Source organism: Emydura macquarii, unplaced genomic scaffold, assembly GCF_026122565.2.
Source record: "Emydura macquarii macquarii isolate MOO-44397 ecotype Brisbane River unplaced genomic scaffold, CSIRO-AGI_Emac_v2 contig_431, whole genome shotgun sequence".
Classification (NCBI taxonomy): Eukaryota; Metazoa; Chordata; order Testudines; family Chelidae; genus Emydura; species Emydura macquarii.
In genome coordinates, this window is record NW_027130568.1 from 4793641 (window position 1) to 4814561 (window position 20921).

At 40.9% G+C, this 20921-nt stretch overlaps 1 protein-coding gene across 3 annotated transcripts in view; it reads left to right on the top strand.

The window, feature by feature from the left end:
* The first annotated feature begins 1352 nt into the window (after nucleotides 1-1352).
* The window catches only part of SOCS6 (suppressor of cytokine signaling 6), a 29970-nt gene continuing 10401 nt past the window's right edge, over nucleotides 1353-20921 (top strand). Inside the window, exon 1 of one of the 3 annotated variants that reach the window (XM_067537492.1) lies at nucleotides 1353-1985. The gene's annotated coding sequence lies outside the window, so the exon portion shown is untranslated. Of the gene's footprint in view, nucleotides 1986-2139; nucleotides 2328-20921 lie in introns of those variants that run through there. The other 2 variants (XM_067537494.1, XM_067537493.1) reach the window with 2 other exon arrangements.

Sequence of the window (20921 nt, forward strand, 5' to 3'; positions counted from 1 at the left end):
TGGAGCAGCCCGGTTGGCTGGACCCTGGCTCCCCTGGGGAGCAGGAAGGGGAGCAGCCCTGGGCAGCTTCTGCACCTGGCAGCCTTGTCAATTTCATGGCTCTGCCTGGCTCCCAGAGGGGTGCGGGCAGGGGAAGAACAAGAAGCCAGAGTAGCTGGATCCCGCTCCCTGAGGGCAAGAAGCCCTGGGCAGCTTCCCCCAGCTCCTGGGGTGGACAGGGACGGGAGAAGCCCCAGGAGGTTTCTTCCGGCTTCTGCCAGGGATGGGAAGTAGGGGGGACAGCCTGCTGGGAGCCCAGGAGCCTGTGGGTCAGCCAGGCTTCCAATAAGGAACTGCCCCACACTGCTTCTCTTAAGTCGGTGGAAGTGCTCCTGGTGAGGACGCACACCACCAACGCAAGGAGGGTGGTGTGGACATGCACCACCGCAGTAATTACTGCAGTGGCTGTAAGACAACCTAATATAAGTCAACTTAGCTTTCTAGTGTAGACAAGGCCTAAATAAATTGAAGGCTCAAATTTGAGAGATACTGAGAGCCCTTAATTCTCATTGAACCTCACGTGATTGGGCTATAAAAGCTTAAATTCAATGATACAATAATCCTGTATCCCAGGCCATAAAAGAATTGAAAAATAGAAATCAATGAATTCAGTAGAACTATTCAGATGCTTATAAGTTAAGCACATGTTTAAATAATTACAGGACTAGGACCCAAAAGAGTCACAAGTTAGGCCCTGATCTCGCAAACAGTTAAGCAGTGACACAACTTCCTTCATCTGAATTGTCTCATTGACTCCTATGAGATTACTCATGAGAGTAAAATTACATGAGTGTGTAAGTATTTACAAGATTGGGGTTTTGGTTTGTGTCAGTTATTTACTCTATAAATCAAACCAGGAAGTGAAGTAAAGCCATATTTCATGGCACTAATATTGCTCAAAAGGTCAAAGGTTTCATCACTCAGTAAGTATTTTTAAAAGTTTTAAACTGCTTGCTGCCCACAGATTTCAATAAATTTTATTCTTTCTGGTGACTTTTTGCTTGAAAGGCTAAATCAGAGATTTAAAAAAATATTTATTGTCTTAATTAACATTGAATTTACATTAAAAAAGCTCAACAGCTATTGTGATTGCAATTCAGCAACACACTCCTGCAGGCATTCTTTGAAACAGAAATTAAAGATAAAAATGGCCTTTTAAAAAATGTCCGTTTCAGGGCCGAGGAGGTATGTCAGGCTATAAGAGAGAAGATGAAATGGAGAAAAGAAGATACAAATCCTAAGGGACACGATATCGTGCACAGTATTGAGCACACTCAATTCCCACAAAAATTACTGACCTCACAGGAAGTGCTCAGCAGCACCTTCTAGGATCTGACATAAACAAAGCAGACTTAACAGGACGGAGGTTTCAGCTTTCTTCATTTCAGGAGTTAAGAGAACTGAGCATCTTGCAGGAGGTATGCAGCACCTTGCAGGATGGAGGTGCAAGCCAGGCATTCCTCTGAAGGTAAACGGTGACGCTATTCACATTTTATGGTTGTGACAGCATCATAAACGTGTACACTGCACTTGTATACGCCTTATTTATAAACTTATACAGAAGGGAGGATTCAAAAAGTGGACCATTTAGGAGGAAAGGAGATTACTGGATAACAGAAAGGACTCGATTTCTTGCCTTAATAAACAAATACAAGCGAAGAGGAGTGTCCCAGTGGAAGGGAGAACCAAAGCTGTTCTTTTGCTGTTCAGTTTCAGTCCTTTCTGTAAATATCCTCCCAGTCCCAACGCAGCCATGTGCATCCCCGGCCAGCCCTGCGGCTCCCTTCTGCTGCTGCTCTGGCACCAAGCTCGGTGAGGGGCTATTTGGCTACACTGCTGCTGTTTCTCCCGCTGCTGGAGCTGAAGAGGGAGGGAGGAAGGAAACCAGAGGGCAGAGACTGAGCGAGCAGCCGGGCAGGGGCATGGAAGAAGTGGAGCGGAGCGGAGTGAGTGACCCAGGCTGCCCAGGGAAGGGGTTTGACGGGCGGGGAGGGCTGGCCCCGGGCAGGCGGGCGGAGGGCAGGGCTGTGATGAGGGGCTGAGTGGGGGGAGGGCGGCGGCCGAGCCGTGCGTGTGGCCGAGCCGGCCGGTCCCGTCCCGTCCCGTCCCTGTGGCTGGAGGCGGGGTGCTGCGGGCTGGCTCTCCCCTTGCGCCCCTCCGAGGCCCGGGAGGGAGGAGGAGGCGGCGGCGGAAGCGGCGGCCTCAGGAGTCGGGAGGCGGCCGCGGCGGCGGCGAGGGGAGCCTGGCGGAGCCGGAGCCGGGCCCGCAGCCACGGCGGCTCCTTCTCGGTGAGTCCCGCCGCGCGGCCCGGCTGGGGAGCGCTGGCCGCCGTGGAGGGGGGTGGCCGGGCCCTGTTGCCGCCCGCCAAGCTAAGGGGGGGCCGCGGTGCCGGCAGCGGCCTGGAGCTGCGGGACGCGGCGGCCTTGGCCGGGTGAGCTCCCCCCGGCAGCGGGGCACCGCCGTCTCCGCCCCGGCCGCTGCGGGCTGCGGCCCCCACCCGGGCTCTGCCTTTGTTCGCGCCGCTCCCCGCCGCAGCGGCGGCGCCAGGCCTTGCGGAGAGACCGGGGCCGCGGCGCGGCCTGCAGGGCGGCGAGCAGCGCCCGGGACAGGGCCACAGAGAACCCCCCCCCCCCAAAAAAAAACATCCCTGGCCAGGAGGGGGGCTGGGTCTGTCCGTGAGCCCCCAAAATTCCGGGCCATGAGGGGGGCGAGGTCTGAATTTGACAACCCCCCCTCCAAAAAAAAAAAAAAAACAAAACCCCAAAAAACCCGATGCAGCAGGGGTCTCTCCCTGCCCACCTCCCTCTCCAAAAGCTGGTGGCAGCAGCAGCAGCAGGGTTTTTTTCCTTTTGTAGCTGCCTCCCCCGTTCTTAGGAATAAGAGGGAGCTGGCAGAGTCTCCTTCTCACCAAGTTCCCTGCAGGCCGGGCGCCCCGTGGTAGTGCTGTGGTCCCCCTCTTTGGCCTGTGCCTCAGAGGCTCAGGAGAAGGTTCAAATCTAAGTGGCACACTTTCATTATTGCATGGATGTGATTTGGTAGCTTTTCTCTCACCCAGGGGTAAGTAGGAGGCGGAAATGATATGCTGCTGTGTCAGAGACAGAGAGGAGAAATTTCTAAACCACTCCACCCACCCATGCACCCCAGCTTTCTCACCCCAAACTGCCCATCTCTCACTCACTGCCCCCAATGTGTTCTCCTCCACCAGAAACAGACGAACTACAACCTAGTCTTGGCCCATGGTTAGTCGGTTACTTAAAAAACAAAACCAAACCAAAGTTGCCAAAAATCACCAAAGCTGCCAAAGTTGTTGGAACTTTGAGCTGGGAGGCTCCTAGTTGAGCTGCTGTGATTCCATTATTTTTGGTTTCAAAATTAAATTGAGCTTCCATGATTTTTGGACTGCTGTAGAAGAGGTCTCACTCTGGGTGGGTGAGGGGAGGCAGATGTATAAACACTTCCATCTGGCAGATTGTCACAACCAGACTTCCAGTAACCCCTCTAGGTCTTTGCACTAACCTGCCTCAACCTCACTTTTCTAGCTATCAAATATATTTCTACCAGTGTTGTCCGAGATCATGTACATATCCCCCCAGTAAAAAAATGCCCACTTCCAGGCCTCCTTCCTTCTTAGGGAGTTATAGCCTACAGAAGTAATTGTACAGTACTATGTGTACACCTCTGCTGGAGAACTGAAGAGTGATATTACTGCTGTTCATATTAATAAACATGTCCTTAGAATAGATTGTATAGAACATGTGGACGCTTCATAGTAGTAATGAAATAATTTATTTTGCTTAACTAGGAGTCTTAAATTTTTCTGGAAGATTGTTGGAGAATAAGTACAAGTAGTCATTAATTGTTGTAATAGATCTTTTTCTAGAAAATCAATTACACAAGAAAATATGCATTTATATTTGATAATCTGAAAGCAAATTATGAGCGGAAGCAAAAGGTATCTGCTTTAGCTTTCATAATGCTTTTATAAAATGTTTAGTTTCTCTTAAGCAATTCACTAATGAGGTTCCTTATTTCCTCTTAGATATTTCATAATAAAATTGCGGAAGGTATGTGATCACAGCTCTGTAATCAAAGTTGAGTTGAGTTTTCCCTCGTAGCACGGATTCAGCCTCTTTTAGGTATGAAGTATACAGCATAACCTCCCCATACAATGGCTTTTCTAAGAATTAAACTAAGGCTGTGTCTACACTAGGAAGCTTACAGCTAGTGACAGAGCTCTCCCATCAACATAATAAAAACCACCTCAATGAGCGGCGGTAGCTATGTCGGCAGGACAAACTCCTGTCAACATAGCGCTGTGCACACTGCCACTTATGCTGAAGAAATTTATGTTTCTCAGGGGGGTGTGTTTTCCACAAATTAAATTTTGTCTGCATAAGTGGTAATGCAAACATGGCCTAAGATTTGTTTGTTGAGTTCAAATTAAGTGAGCCCTTGAAAAAGTTTAGCACTTAAGGTATGTTAAAATGTTATAGCAACGCTGCTGTAGCGCTTCAGTGTAGACTTTCACTATAGTGACGAAAGGGGTTCTCTTTTCTCTGTAGTTAATCCACCTCCCCCAAAAGACAGTAGCTAGGTTAATGGAAGAATTCTTCTGTCAGCCTAGCATTATCTACTGGGAGTTAAGACAGCATAGCTATTTTCCTCAGGGAGTGTGGATTTTTCACATCCCTGAGAGCCATAGCTATACTGATATGAATTCCCAGTGTAGATCAGCCCTTAGAGTCGAACCTTTTTTTGTCCTGAATTATCTCAGCAGAATATGCCCTCTTCAAATTTCCATGTAGTTAACTCATTTACATTTTGTTTAAAGGCTATATTTAAAGAAATTAACCTGCAGATATACTAAGTTATTATTTCTAATTGTTATGATTATAGACAGTGCCAGACCAACAGCTCAGGTCACTCAACCAGTCATCCTTCCTCTATAACTAATTTGCATGCTACAGTTGTGCTTGTGCAATGAGACAGTGGCATAAAAGAGATTGAACTCACGTTAAAAATTATCATAGCTAGATGATTTGGTCTCAACTGTCACTGCTCCTTTAAGTTTCAGTGGTCGTATTTGAGTTGTTCCTCACCAAGGGCTGCAATTTCAGTAACAAAGCTCAACAATAGCATCAGGCAATAAAGATCCCTAAAAGGAAACTTGAACATATGTCATGTAAGTAATTTCAGGTGACAAATTACATGATTGTTTTTTAGAGAGCATAGTGAAACTATGAGTAGGGCAAGTTAGGTCTAGTGCTTATATTGAAATATTCACTAACCATGTTTAAATAAGGCAGCTTTATGCCACTCGAAACATAGGCCTCCAATTTAACTGCAGGTAAAGACTATGATATAGGATAGGGGCCATTCTGCTTATCACTAGTTTCATATTCTCTCTTGCTGTAATTGGAATATTTGAACAGAAACACTGACCTAGGTAAATTGGAAAGGTGATAGGAATTTTTTAAGAATACATTAGAATTGTTAATATCTTAATTTTGATTAAAAACATCAAAAATCAGTATGACATTTCCCCCATAGTTTAGGATTTCTTAAAGGAAGCTTAAAATGTCACACACAACCTAACTTACTCAGTTAACAAAATAAAATCTCACCTATTTCAGTTTCCCTGACATTTTGTGGTTTTACAATCTCACTTTTTAAAAGTCTTTTTTCCCTGTTGCTGTGTGTGAAAGACCCACAAAATGTGAAAACTGACTGTACACAAAGTGTTGTCAAATGTAGAAAGTAAACAAAGGGAGGAAAGTAGCAAAATATTTCTCTAATGTTATGTCTTAACTTGTAACAATAGTAGGCAAAATTTGCAGACTGAAGTGGTTTTTTGTTGTTTGTTTTTAAGTTGATGCTGTCTCTGTATGTTTCAGTATCTTACGCTGCCCTGTTTCTGCCATTGGATCCACACAGTCAAACACTTATAACTTTACAGAGCCTGATTGAAATCAGTGGGGTTCCATGTACCTATAAGGATCCACCTGCACATATCCAAGCATGAGGTCAGGGCCATAATCTTGAAAATGTATAGAACACATACAGCGTGCAGTGTATTTTCAAGATTTTACTTTCTGCAAAATTGGAGTATGTCAGAACTAACTTCAAATTATTGGTTCTTAAACTGTGGACCACAGGGCTATTGCTGATGGTTGGTGGAATTAACCCTTTTGAGAATCATGTATTGGAGCATTAAGAAGGACACATACAGGATTTTATCCTTATGAAGTGGTTTATAGTATTAACAAATTAAAGAACTACTAGTACAATTCCTTAATGTTGAAATGTTCATAGAACTTGGATCATTTCCATCTTTAAATTCTATTAAATCACCTTGCGAATACCCTTGGCAGTATAGGATTGTGTTTTATAGTCTCTAGTCACTAGAGTCAAGTGCTTTGTCCATTTGTAAGTGACTAGATTAATTCCACTGTTTTGTTTGTGATTGTGTCACAGTTTAATAGATCTTACTGCTCGAACAATCTTCATGATATTTAAATGATGTATTCCTGTGCTTAATTTTATTCCAATACTCTGTTATCTTTTTGCTCGCTTTTTCAAGTACCTCCTAAAATTTTATTCCTACCAACTTGTTTTCCATATCTGCTTCTGTTCTTGTAATATTTACTTTATTAATAAATCAGTCCCTTCAGTCTTTTTCTTCCCTCTTTCAGTTGCTTGTCTTGCTATACCGTCTCATCTGTCAATATTTTTCTGGTTTTGGGGAGTATAGATACATGCTATCTTAGGTGTGGACTCACCAGTGCTGCAAAAATGGCTTGTGCTTCCCCAGTCTGTGTAGTAATACTAAAGATGCAACATGATGTATCACGAAACAGCACATTATGTACAGTCTGTTTTAGTAGTTTAATTCTGAGAGCTAGTCTTAAATTCTGGAAAATAAAAAAGAGACAGATTGTCTCTTGATCAGGTGCCTATTTGTTAGTGTAGTGAAACAGTGAAATTAATAGTGAATTAGTGAAACCAGGGGCTGCTACAAGGCACCTGGGAGAATTATTTTCTGTGCAGACACAACATATTTTGGTATTCTTGCAAGCCTTGTAGTAGGGGCCATAGCACACAGTGATTCTGGGCTGTGGGATTAGCTATCAAGAGACTACTATGAATTAGAACAGCCCCTGGTTTCACTAATATATGCCCATTGCCACTTAAAGCCTCCTTTGCACCATCACCTCCCCCTCGGCTGCACACTGTTGTGTCTCTAGGAGACTCAGTACAGTATATAATCCAGAATGTTACTTTATTCTGGTCACATGAAATCCTTCTTTTTCTATAGCAAATGTTCTGCAGAATTTTTACAAAATTGCCTACAATCCAGTGATTGCTGCAAAATTCCAGGAGCTGTACTTTAAAGAATTCTGTTGTTATGGAATTATTCATTGCACTTGGATGGAAATACCTTGTTTCACGGAGAGGTGGAAATCTCTAGAGCAACTAAATGTTTGAAAGGCTGTGGGCTATATACCATTCTGAAAGATTACAAGTGTATACAACTCCAAGCAATCTAAACCTGGGACTTTGGCTTTTCTGAATTGATTTAGGGCTGTGTCAGCATTACTGGTGAATTTGTTTGACTATATCGTATATTGCTATTCAGGCATTTGGGGTGAGGTTAAAGAGTTTGCAGTCATCGGACTATAAAGGAGAATAGGAAGGGGAGATTTGCTTTTAACTAACTTGATTCAATCAACGTTATTTAAAATATTCCTCCACTGGTAGTTGCTACTGATCTGCTATTTGCCTGTCATCATGGCTGCTGATGTAGACATGAGATAGCAATATTGTTTGTTTTTGTGCATTTAATGCTCCAACATACCATTATTTATGCTCAAAAGAGGGTGATTGCAAGCAGTTCTCTCGTACTGTCTCTGGTGTGACAAGGGACCCAGTGACTGCTGCTGAACAGTCTGAGTGCTGTGCAGCAGCTAGTTTTGTCTTTGGGAATGAGGAGAATTCCCCTGCTCTCACCAGGAGAAGGAGGAGGAAGATCTGGAAACTTCTGGGAAAGGCAGCGCTCATTGCTAGCCATCGTGTATTAGAGCATTTTTCCTGCCAGTCATGTTGTCTTTTGTTATTAAGTAATAGAATTAAACCTTTTCTACACTAGCACTTATGCCCACAAAACTTTTGTTGCTCAGGGGTGTGAAAAAACACCCCCTGAATGACATACATTTTGCCAGCATAAGCGCTTGTTTAACCGTGTTATGTCGATGGGCGAGAGCTTAAGCAAACACTTATGCTGGCATAATTTATGTCACACGGGTGTGTTTTTTCACACCCCTGAGTGACAAAAGTTTTGCTGGCATAAGTGGTAGTGTAGACAAAACCTTACACTAGTTGGGGGGGGGGGAGGAGTCAACAAAACCAAACTTAGGCTAACATTGGCAAACCTGGCTGCTTGCAGTTAAGTTCCTAAATTCAAGATTTAGCACCTAAAAAGGCATGTTTTCATCCCCAGTACAAAGCTGTTGAGCACCTGCACTTCCCAGTGACTTCAGCAGGAATCCTGGTGCTCAGTACCTCTACAAATTCCTGTCGGTTCTTAACCATTCACCATCATTTTCTGACCCTTTACCCAAGCCAACTGATTCATCAGAGCAAGGATGTAAGCCACATCTTATCTAAGGCCAGGTCTATACTACAATGTTTGGTTGGCATAGCCGTGTCAGTCAGCGGCTAATTATTTGTTTTGTAAGGATTTTTGATCCATTTAACAGATACAGTATCTAACTTGTCTGCAGGAATGTTAAAACAATCCTGAAATGCCCAGGTATCACCCTGTTTGGGTGCACCAAAAAAAATTTGTTGGCTACAACACTCCTCTCCAAATATTGCTTCCCTAATAACGTGTATACAATATATAAGGCTTCCTGTATTTTGATTTAACTTTCTTTGTTTTTGTAATCTATTAAATATTGTGGTCAGACAGATTTAGAAAATTCCAGGTTTATAACAGGGTTTATGTTGTTACAATGATGATTGTTTACTGTGACGTGCTAAAAAGTAATTTTGGATGAAATCTACTTTGCCTTTGACTGTGCAGGTGTGAATAATGTTTTCTAAATGTTCTCGTTACAAAAACAAACATTGGAAAATGACAGTGTCACTGGAAACTAATACTAATATTGCTATAAAAGCCATTTATATACGCAACACTTCTTCCTGCCCCCTAACACAATACACAGTAAAAAGCTATATTTCCATTGTTTGTCACATGGTGCAAAATGCTCATCAGTAAGAGGGCCTGGATAGAGAGTAGATGCTTACGTATTATGATAATTTTGGGGGGGAGGAAGAAGAGTGGCAGTGGCAGTGAACAAGTCTCTAGATAAACTGATTGATTGTATGGCTTAGGATGCCACCAAAGTTATTACCGTTGTTACCACTACCTGAAGATGATCTGATTCTTTAAAATTATACATAGTTTGCTGTTTGCATACAAAGCTGCTGCTAGAGATATTCAAAACAGACTTGGTTTTGCAATTTTTACTTTTTCAGTTTTTCTCTAATTGATTTATTCTTAATTACTTTGAGTGATGTTGACATTTAATGATATGTGCAAAATAGAAGTTTGTAGGAGTGTGTGAGTAGGTGACTTTCAATGCTCTAAACCATAGTCCTTGAGTAGGATCAAAACCCACCCTCTTTCTGGGGTTTAACAAACAAGTGAATAGGCCACCCCAAACCTCTCCTAAGCTCGGCTACTCAGAGAAGATCCTTCTATCAGGGCAGTCCAGCTCTGAAGCCTGCTTTCTTTTTTATTCCCACTAACTAGAGAGCCTTCCCTCCAGGCTTGATATTGTTGGCAAGTGATCTAGAGTAGGGCTGTATCTCCCAGACAGACATTAACCATATCTTTCCTTGGCCCAGCGTGGTTGTTTTTTTCTGCCCTATCAAGATTTATTATAGTCTCATTCCATATTAGAAATCTGCCTTTTACATACTTTACAATTGTTAAAAGTAATCTGTCAAATTAGGAGAGAGAGAATGAATGGAAGCCAAGATGGACATACAAGGAAAAAGTGACATTAGGTCAAGTGGATTTGAGGTACAGAAAGAATATTAATAGTTGTCAAGAGGCATACTGGGGAATGAGGTTTTTTTTTTAAAGTTGTACTCCAATAATGACATGGGCTTTGCCTATCCAAGAATACCTCTCTCCGCATGCCATACTGACTTAGCTGTGGTCAGTGGGAGTAGCCGAGCTGGTATCCCATAGATGTAAAAGCTCCTGGCAGGGCATGTGTCATTAGGGCCTGTTGGCTTTGCAACTCACCTACTCAGTTTCCCCCTTCGTCCAAAATAGCCTGAATCTGTTGATCTTTAGGGCACGTTAGAAGGCTTCTTCCTGGATTTTGTGGGAGAGCTTAAGTCTTTTGAGTGTGATCAGTTGTAATTGTGAGAATCTAGGAAAGGCCTTCAAATACTTTTCTTATTTTTGGAACGTTGGTGGCTCAGGGGTGACTGCAGGAGTATTCTTTATTTTATAGTTGTATATTTAAAAAGTTATCAGGAGTGCTTAAATCCGTATGGTTTTTACTGGTTATATATAAATAAAAAATACAAAGGGGATAAAGCTGTAACTCCCACCTATGACAAACCACTTCACCACATTTAAAAGTTTACAACCCTCAGTTGTCTTACAGCCGTAGGCTCTGGTCTTGCTAAGTCTTATGCACATGCTTAACTTTAAGCATGTGAGTATAGCCTTGGGACTATTCATGTGCTTAAAGTTTATTCAAGATTCGGCCCCTAGGACTACTGTATGCAAAAAAAAAAGTGTTAATGCAATGTAAAGCTGGCGTAGTTAAAATCACTAAGACCCTTATGCTATGTCGTGAGTTCTAACTGTAGCCCTTACTCTTGTATTGCTAAAACCCTGATCTTGCAGTCTCATCACGTGGGCAGACCCTTGCATATGGGTGTAAGAATCCATCTGCACAGTCCCATGGGTGTTAATAGGGCTTTCCACAAATGCATAGTTGTTCTCCTGCATGGATCATATTGTAAGGTTAGCAGAAGTTTTGTCTTCAACAACAGCACTGACTCAGCAGTGTTGTGCAACTTGGTATTTTATTATATACATTTAATGACACAGAAATAGAAATATATGGGCATTGAAACGTGGGCGTTTCCTTATTTTTTGTGATTTTTTTTATTATTATTTATTTTTAAATGGTACGGTGTTGTTTAACAAAGTTTTAATAGACTCACAGAAATGTAGGGCTGGAAGGGTCCTCAGGAAGTCATCAAGTCCAGCCCCCTGTACCAAGGCAGGATCAAGTAAACTTAGACCATCCCTGACTGTTGTTTATCCAGCTGGTTCTTAAAAACCTTCAGTGATGGGGGGATTTCCGAACCCCTCTTGGAAAGTATTCCAGACCTGAACTAGCCTTATAAAATTTTTCCCAATATCTAATTTAAATCTCTCTTGCTGCAGATTTATCCCATTACTTCTTGTCCTACCTCCAGCTGCTTACAAATGGACTGTTTCGTAATTTCCAGGTACTGTATCAAGGTTAGGCTGACTGGTTTATAATTCCCTGGGTCCCGTTTGTTCCCTTTTTTAAAGATAGGTACTGTATTTGCCATTCTCCAGTTCTCTGGGAGCATAAGAATGGCCATGCTGGATTAACTAGTGGCGCTCAACCTTTGACTACTGTACCCCTTTTAGGAGTCTTATTTGTCTTGTGTGCCCCCCAAGTTTCACCTCGCTTAAAAACTACTTGCTTATAAAATCAGACAAAAATACAAAAGTGTCATAGCACACTATTACTGAAAAATTGCTTATTTTCTCATTTTTACCATATAATTATTAAATTAATCAATTGGAATATAAATATTGTACTTCCATTTCAGTGTATAGCAGTGTTTCTCAATTAAATTTGGCCATGGAACCCTTTTGAACTCGATAAATAATTGCGGAACCCCCCAAACTCTTAACAGTATTTTTACATATGGGGCCAAAAAAAATGTTGAAATAAGCAAATTATTTACCAGCGTTTCTCAATTAAATTACACTCATACTCGATACCCTCCGCCGAAAAATCCGGGACATCTTCCCTTTTTTGGCGGCGCGGAGAACAGCTGCTCTCGGCAGCACGATGTCACTTTCTCGCGGAACCCTAACAGTGCTCCCGCGGAACCCCAGGGTTCCGCAGAACCCCAATTGAGAAACACTGGTGTATAGTATATAGAGCAGCATAAACCAGTCATTGTATGAAATTTTAGTTTGTATTAACTTTGCTGGTGCTTTTTATGTAGCCTGTTGCAAAATTAGGCAAATACCTAGATGAGTTGATGTATCCCTTGGAAGACCTCTGCATACCCCTAGTTGAGAACCACTGGATTAGACCAATGGTCTATCTAGCCCAGTATCCTGACTTCCAGCTGTGGCCAATGCCAGATCCAATACAATTGATTTATATAGTGGCATTATTATATTTACTGTCTTATTATCTATCTCTTTTGTAGTGTTTCCTAACACTGTTCGCTTTTTTGACTGCTGCTGCAAATTGAGTGGATGTTTTCAAAGAACCATCCACAATGACTCCAAGATCTCTTTCTTGAATTATAACAGCTAATTTAGACCTGATCATTTTATATGTATAATTGGAATTATGTTTTCTAATATGCATTACTTTGCATTTATCAACCTAGAATTTCATCTGCCACTTCATTGCCCACTCACCCAGTTTTGTAAGATCCCTTTGTAATTCTTTGCATTCTGCTTTGGAGGTAGCTGTCTTGAGTAATTTTGAATCATCTGCAGACTTTGTCACCTCATTTGTTTACCCCTTTTTCCAGATAATTTATTAGTATGTTGATCAGAACTGGTCTCAGTACAGATTCCTGGGGCACACTGCTATTTGCCATGTCCATTCTGAAAACTGACCATTTATTCCTACCCTTTGTTTCCTGTCTTTTAACTAGTTACTGATCCAGGTGGGAACCTCTTAGTATATTTAAAGAACCTCTTCTTATTGCCTTTTAGGTCCCTTGGTAGGTGTAATTAATTTTGTGCCTTAGCCTTTCTGATTTTGTCCCTACATACTTGCACTGTCTTTTTGTACTCCTTCTTAGCAATTCATCCATGTTTCCACTTTCTGTAGATTCTTTTTTGATTTTCAGGTCATTAAAGAGCTCCTGATGGAGCCATATTGGCCTCTTATTATTCTTCCTATCTTTCCTTTGTCTAGGGGTAGTTTGCAGTTGTGCCTTTAATATTGTGTCCTTGAGAACTGCCTGCTCTTCTGAAATTCTTTTTCCCTTAGGTGAGGACCCATTGGAAGAAAATCTATCAGTTCCCTCAATTTATTAATTTGCTTTTTTTGAAGTCCATCGTCGTTGTTCTGTTGCTCTCACTTCTTCCTTTCTTTAGATCATGAAATCTATCATGTCATGATCACTTTCACCCAAATTGCCTTCATATTTGCAACCAATTCCATCCTGTTGGTTAGAATTGAGTCTAAAATCTCTGTCCTTGTGGTTACTTTCTCCACTCCCTGAAACTAAAAGTTGTCCCCAATACATTCTAAAAACGTATTGGACATTTTGTGTTTTGCTGTATTACCTTTCCAGCTGACGTTCTGGATAATTTTAAGTCCTCTTTTACTTGTGTTTTGGATGTTACTGTTGTTTGTTCTAGAAATGCCACATTCACCTCCTCTTCCTGATTTGGTGTCTATCGTAGATTCCTGCCATAATGTCACCCCTCTTTCCCCCCCCTTTTATCTTTACCCAAAGACTTTCAGCAGGTCTGCCACTCACACTTGCTTTGAGTTTCTGAGGGAGGTATTTGTGATGCAAAATGCTACATCTCCTCCCTTTTCCCCCCTGCCTGTCCTTCCTTAAATCTGGTATTTCCCAAATTTGGGGTTCTTGACTTTGAATTCTGAATGTTTTTAATGTAGTTTCTTTGTGTAATACCTATACAGATTGCAATATAGGTAAAGGAGGTAAACTGATTTACTCAGGCTATGTCTTCACTGATGGTGGCAAATTCGCTGCCATCAGATCGACTTATCTGGATCAACTGAGCGGTCAGTGAAGTGCTCAGTCAATTCAGAAATCAGCATATTAAGACCACCTTCCGGTCGACTGCCGCCGAATCTCCGAGGTAAGTGAAGACGAGCCCTTAGTAAATAGTAAATGTGAAGCAGGATTTTACAGGTTAGCAAGAATTTCATATTCATGTCTTTTTGCTTTGAATATGCACTGAAAATTTTAAAATAAAATCCCATAATCTCAAGTGGAATATTTAGGGATAAAATTCTCTAAAAAATTGCAAGCCAAGATGATATAAAATTATGTACATTTCTAATGTTCTGGGTAATTTATATTAAGTTTTATGTAATGAATAAGAATAAAGTGTCTTCCACACATCTTGGTCCCTTACTGCCCCTTTCTAAATTAGTCACATTTAAAAAAAAAATTTGCTTGTTATCTCATGGAACTCCAGAAACTATCACAATCTTAAAAATTGTACATACAAATCAATTCCTTTTTTTGACATTATGTAGCAGTTTGAGAAGCAAGTTTGAGAAGCAAGTCTATGAGAAACCATAGACAAGATTTTGCAGTGAATATCCACATTCATTCTCTTATTTTTGAGCGGTGGCTGGGGAATTGTAAAGTTCATGGGCAGTAACCTATTAACTTTGTTTATATGCTGACCATGAGTTAATGTTCTGTCATTTATAGTTTATTGTTTTGTGCTGTCGTGATTATTTCAGGGAGGGGCAAGACACTGATTAACTCTGTAATTTTACTTTATATGCAGGGGCTGTAATTGCTTTCCAGATGGGTTCATATATTTGTATTTCACCCCTTATTTATTTTAAGCATCTGAATAGCTGCATGCACATTAATTATATGCATTTATGCTGAATTGATTAGCTTTTTCTTTGGGAAAAAATCCATATACACCCAAGTCTGTGTAGAGTCATATATAAATGAAATACAAATACATGAATATCATTGGAATAGGTTTCATTTAACATTGGCTGCCTAAGAATTGAATAGTCAGTTTTCAGTGTTAGTGTTTCTACTCTTTTGGTGTTTTCAGTTAACCTAGAGATGATGGATACCAGCTGGTTTCACAAAACACAACTGAGTAAAACAACTGAATCCTTATATAGGTGTGGTTCTCTATCCAAGTTTATAGCTTTACTTAACCTTTGTCTTACTTTAAGAAGACAAATGTTTTTAGATAAATGTCAAATAATATATTTGTCTAAGAAACTATTATTTTCTTCTTATCTGGGTCTGGAGAACAAGGCTGTGAGGGAGTTATATGGTAGGCAATGGATTTTCTTGCCATCCTTTTGGTCATTTTTGTGGGGGGGGAGGGGGGAGAAATCCTCACATTGGATTTCCTTTTCTTTCTCTCTACAAATCTGAGGAATGTTCCCTTTCAGTTTCTACGTCTTCTGCACCTAAAATTCCCTTTTTTTGTATGAGTATTGCACAGATGGTGTATGAAAGAACTTTTACTTTTCTTTTAAATCAAAGCAACATGCTTGCTATACCCATAAAGGCACAAGCAAATCCACTTAGCACCTTCAATAAGTAAATGAAAATGAACTAAATACTGAATCATAGAATCATAGAATATTAAAGTTGGAAGGGACCTCAGGAGGTCATCTAGTCCAACCCCCTGCTCAAAGCAGGACTAACCTCAGCTATGTCATCCCAACCAGGGCTTTGTCAAGCCTCAGCTTAAAAACCTCTAAGGATGGAGATTCCACCACCTCCCTAGGTAACCTATTCCAGTGCTTCACCACCCTCCTAGTAAAAAACTTTTTCCTAATGTCCAACCTAGACCTCCCGCCCTGCAACTTGAGACCGTTGCTCCTTGTTCAGTCATCTGCCACCACCGAGAACAGCCTAGCCCCATCCTCCCTGGAAACCCCTTTCAGGTAGTTAAAGGCCGCTATCAAATCCACCCTCACTCTTCTCTTTTGCAGACTAAACAAGCCCAGTCCCCTCAGCCTCTCCTCATAAGTCCTGTGCTCCAGCCCCCTAATCATTTTTGTTGTCCTCCGCTGGACTCTCTCCAACTTATCCACATCCTTTTTGTAGTGGGGGGCCCAAAACTGGACACAATATTCTAAATGCGGCCTCACCAACGCCGAATAGAGAGGAATAATCACTTCCTGTGACCTGCTGGCAATGCCCCTCCTAATGCAGCCCAATATGCTATTAGCCTTCTTGGCAACCAGGGCACACTGCTGACTCATATCCAGCTTTTTATCCACTGTTACCCCCAGGTCCTTTTCTGCAGAGCTGCTGCCCAGCTTGTCGGTCCCCAGTCTATAGCTGTGCATGGGATTCTTCCTTCCTAAGTGGAGGACTCTGCACTTTTCTTTGTTGAACCTCATTAGATTTCTTTTGGCCCAATCCTCCAGTTTGTTTAGGTCACTCTGTATCCTATCCCAACCTTGCAGGGTATCTACCACTCCCCCCAGCTTAGTGTCGTCCGCAAACTTGCTGAGGGTGCAATCTACCCCATCCTCCAGATCATTAATAAAGATGTTGAACAAAACCGGACCCAGGACCGACCCCTGGGGAACTCCGCTTGTGACCGGTTGCCAGCTAGACATGGAGCCATGAAGTATGGCTGCATCTTATCGTAAGTTGGGAATAGAGACTGGTGTCTTATAAGAAAGAAAGAAAAGCTTTGATTTAGTTTTTCTCCTCTTGTTCCTAAAAGTAGAAGCATTTACCTGAAGGAGGAGGAGTGGTTAATTCATTTCAGCTTGATCAGATAGATTCCCATCAGCTATTTCCTGACAATAGGCTAGCTGGAGTGTCAAACTGTCATTAATTTGAGGAGTCATAGGTGTTGCCATAATTAATCAGCAGGAATTGAGGCAATATAGGTAGATATGTTTATACAAAATCTCTGCAGCAGTGGTAGATTGGGATTCAGTTCAGGAAGGTGCTTCAAGGAAGTACGATAGGAGAAAATGAGCTCTAATTAAAATAAAGAAAGTACAACTCCTCCAGGTATAGAATCTGAATGTATTCTACACACTGGGGAAGCTATATGTGTGTGTGTGTGTGTGTGTGTGTGTATATATGTGTATTTATTTATTTTTCCTTTTTATCAAATTCTGACTCTAGTTGCCCTCATGTGTCTGTTTATAACCTGTTTCAGTCTCTTGGACAGTGACACACAAGTATGAGTGTTTTGCATGATCTGTGTAGCTACTTCTAAATGGAATTAATCATTCTTTGTAACTTCATTCTACATGTTCTGCTCTTTTACTTGGGTTATTTAGTAGATTACAGCTATCCACGTTTTTGAGTAGTACATGAAGAAAAACATAATTTCTCCTCTGTATTGATTTTATTCATGGGTTGTTGGGATAGTGCTACAAAGACCATATTTTTTTCTGATATTTTGAAAATACTTGATTTCTCTGTGCATAATGTATGAATTCAGTCCCTGTTGCTACAGATCCTTGCTTCTATGTGGAGCCCTGTTACCTTCATTGATGCCCTGCATGTTTATGGAAGTCCACCAATATGGACGCAGTTCTAGGTTGACAGCTCATTATGTTAAGAATTGATATTGTGAACATTTAGGATGTGAGTAACTTTACTTCTGTGAACAGACTCATTGACTTGTCTGGAACGTTAGCCATATTATCAAGACTGAGTGCATCACTCAAATGAATAAAAAACAAACCACTAAAATGTATGGAATCTGGTTTAATTAAGTATGTCTGTGGATGAACTGGTTCTGATCTTGCAACTGGAAACATGGGGATGAACCTCTACATCCAGTGAAACGATTGGTAGGATTAGGGCCCAGCTCATCTCTATATACAGCAGGTTAGGGAAATCATATTGTCAGATGATCAAACATCAAGTTTGGGAAAGTGAAACTGAACCATTTACTGCCTGATGACCAACTTGCACTTAAGTCTTGTGCCAGCTTGCTGAGTAGCATGTCCAACCAGCAGTTCAAAATGAAAACTGGTTTTCTGCCTTGATTTTCTTTTAAATGGTATTTGACAGCTCACCTGAGCTGTAGAATAGTTAAATTCCTCCTTTCTTTCCAGTCAGTAAGACCTCATAATGTACTTTGAATTATAGACATAACTAATGATGTCTGTGCTCTTTCAAAGTCCAATATAAGGCATAAATGCTATTTGGTGATAGTTACAAGGAAACTGAAATGGAAGGCCAGTATTCATTTTCAGGTTGAACACCCTGGCCAGGAAGTGCATCAGTATTTTTTAAATACAGTTCAGCAGCTTTTAATCGAGGGAGAGGAGCAACATACAAAACATACAGCATCTTTCTCACCTCTCCGGCATCAACTTCAGTCTTCAAGTGGTGAGGAACAATGGCAGCCTTGTGATCTCTTTACAACTAGCATGGCAGTGTGGACCATTCTCACATTCTTGCTTCAGTTTTGATTTTGATATCACCATGTCCTCTTACAATTTGTTGTCTAAGTTGAGGTTCTGCTGCAGTACCTTTGAGAGTTATATTTGGTTAGAAATAATACGTACATCAGTCTGTTCATGACAAACTACATACATTTCTGAATCTGGGTCATTACTTTGTCAAGTATTAAGAAATGGAAAAATACAAATTACAAAAAATTTAGCAATAATAATGCATACCTACACATACAAATAGCACATGCAAATTAAAAAAATCCCTCATTTTGACTACACAAAATGGGGACAAAATGTGTTGTTTTTTATTATGTGATTGGTCCTAGTATTTTTGGATAAGTCACCATTACAGTTTACACCAACAATAAATCTCATTGGCTATCACACAGTAAATTATGATGATATATTTCTAAATTTGAGGTCCACATAATCTTTAGTGTAAAAGTTACGTACCATTACTCTCTCTTGTTTCTTTGTAACCTTCCACTCTCTCTTCAGATTCAGACCAGCCCATGTATAAGATTAATTGAGAGCTTGTCTACAATTAAAATGCTGCAGTGGCACAGCTGCACTGATGCTTCTCCCATTGGGGTAGATACTCCACCTCCCTGAGAGGTGGTGGCTATGCTGGTGGGAGAAGTCCTCCGATCAACATAGCACTGTCTATACTGGGAGGTCAGTATAACTGCATTGCTCAGGGGTGTTGATTTTCCACTCCCCTGAGCTACGTAGTTATACTGATATAAGTTGCTATTGTAGACAAACCTGAGTAGAGTGTTCCATGGATTATGTTTTCTTCTGGCCCTTCTTTTCATTCCATAGACAGCATAATGGGGGGGAAAAATCAGTGTAGGAATTTGACCATATTCAATTTCTTATGTGACCATTGAGAGGAGGTTGTTCTTTTGGATATCATTCCTGGTATGAGTTTGGGGCTATCTTGTTGAGTTGCCTACACATCATGTGCACTTGTGTTCTCTGAGATGGGTGCATATTTCAAATCAGGAACTATGGATAATCTTACAATGTTTATTTATTCCAGAAATACCAACTGAAAGCAGCACAATATAAAATAAAAACTGTAACTGCAGTATCAACATGAAAATTGGAGTAGTGTTTTAATGCTGTACGAGCATTCAACTGCTGTTATTCTTCAGCCAGTTTTCTTTCTCTTTTAGGGAAAGGCTTGAAAACTGCTGCTGGAGGTCAAGCTATTGGAATCGTAATAATAAAAGAATGATTAGACTAATGCTGACCAGGAAATTGCTTTGAGAAAGTGCTTTGTTTTATTGTTTCTAACCTCTCAGTGCACACCTTAAACAGTTGTACTGTGTTTCTAAAATTGCTTTTTGAAATGCATTGGGATTTAAAAGACAAACTCTGTTGTATAAAATTCTTTGGCAATACTTTCATGTGGATGACTGACTGGTTTGTGCTCTTTTCAACAAGTGTTATAGCTCTCCAGAACTAAAAGCATTTGTTGATACTGCTATGTGTTTTCTTTTTTTTCAGACACTGTCCTACTTTAGAGAAATGTAGGTCCTTTTATGGTCTTACAAATATCTTTTCCATTCTCCCTTTCTTTTTCATTACATAAATTTGTAGTCTGCTTTTATTACTCTTCAAATAAATAAATTTGGGAACTGTCCCCTGCTGAATACCTTTTGTTACATTGTAATAAAATATATTTTAAAAAGTTGTTCCCTGCCCTCAGCTATGAGGACAGAAACAATTTTAAGTAATTCTAGCCAAGGGTCTGTAACTTTTATTAAAACAGCTTTAATAAGATAATACCTAAAGGAAACATTGTCCTAGCAGCAGTGAAAAAGGGTGGGGAAGGGAGCAACAGAACATTAGAACTGTTACCAGCTGCCCAACTTCTTATATTTTGAGCATCCCAACTGTCACAGGGCTCAATAGAACTGAAAAGTTCCAGTCTTAAACATAGTGTCTTCTGAGTTACTGTATGAGAGAACCACATGCAGAGAGAACTCAAATTCTTGTATATCTAATCCTCATCAGGATGGGAAGGTAGATTAATATCTTACCTGTGGGAAAGGACTTTCCCAAACACCACCTCCCTTTAAATCTAATCATTGCCCCAGACACTAAAGTTTAATCGTAGCTGCCAGGACATACTGCCCAAAGTTGCAATCCTGTGAAACACTAAGAAAAATGAAATGTGACTCGTACTTAGAATACATACTGCACAACTCAACTCACACAATTGTGTGAAAAAAATCAAAACTTTTCACGTCACATACAAAGAAATAACATACCTAGATATCACTTTGAACTATAACCAGACAGATGTGGAAAGACATGTGGGAATCACTGCAGGCAGAGGTCGGTGAAGTAGGGAAAAGGGCCTATTTCAGCCCATGAAGTGATGGGTCTGGCTATGGATTGACCTCCTATCAGGAGGCC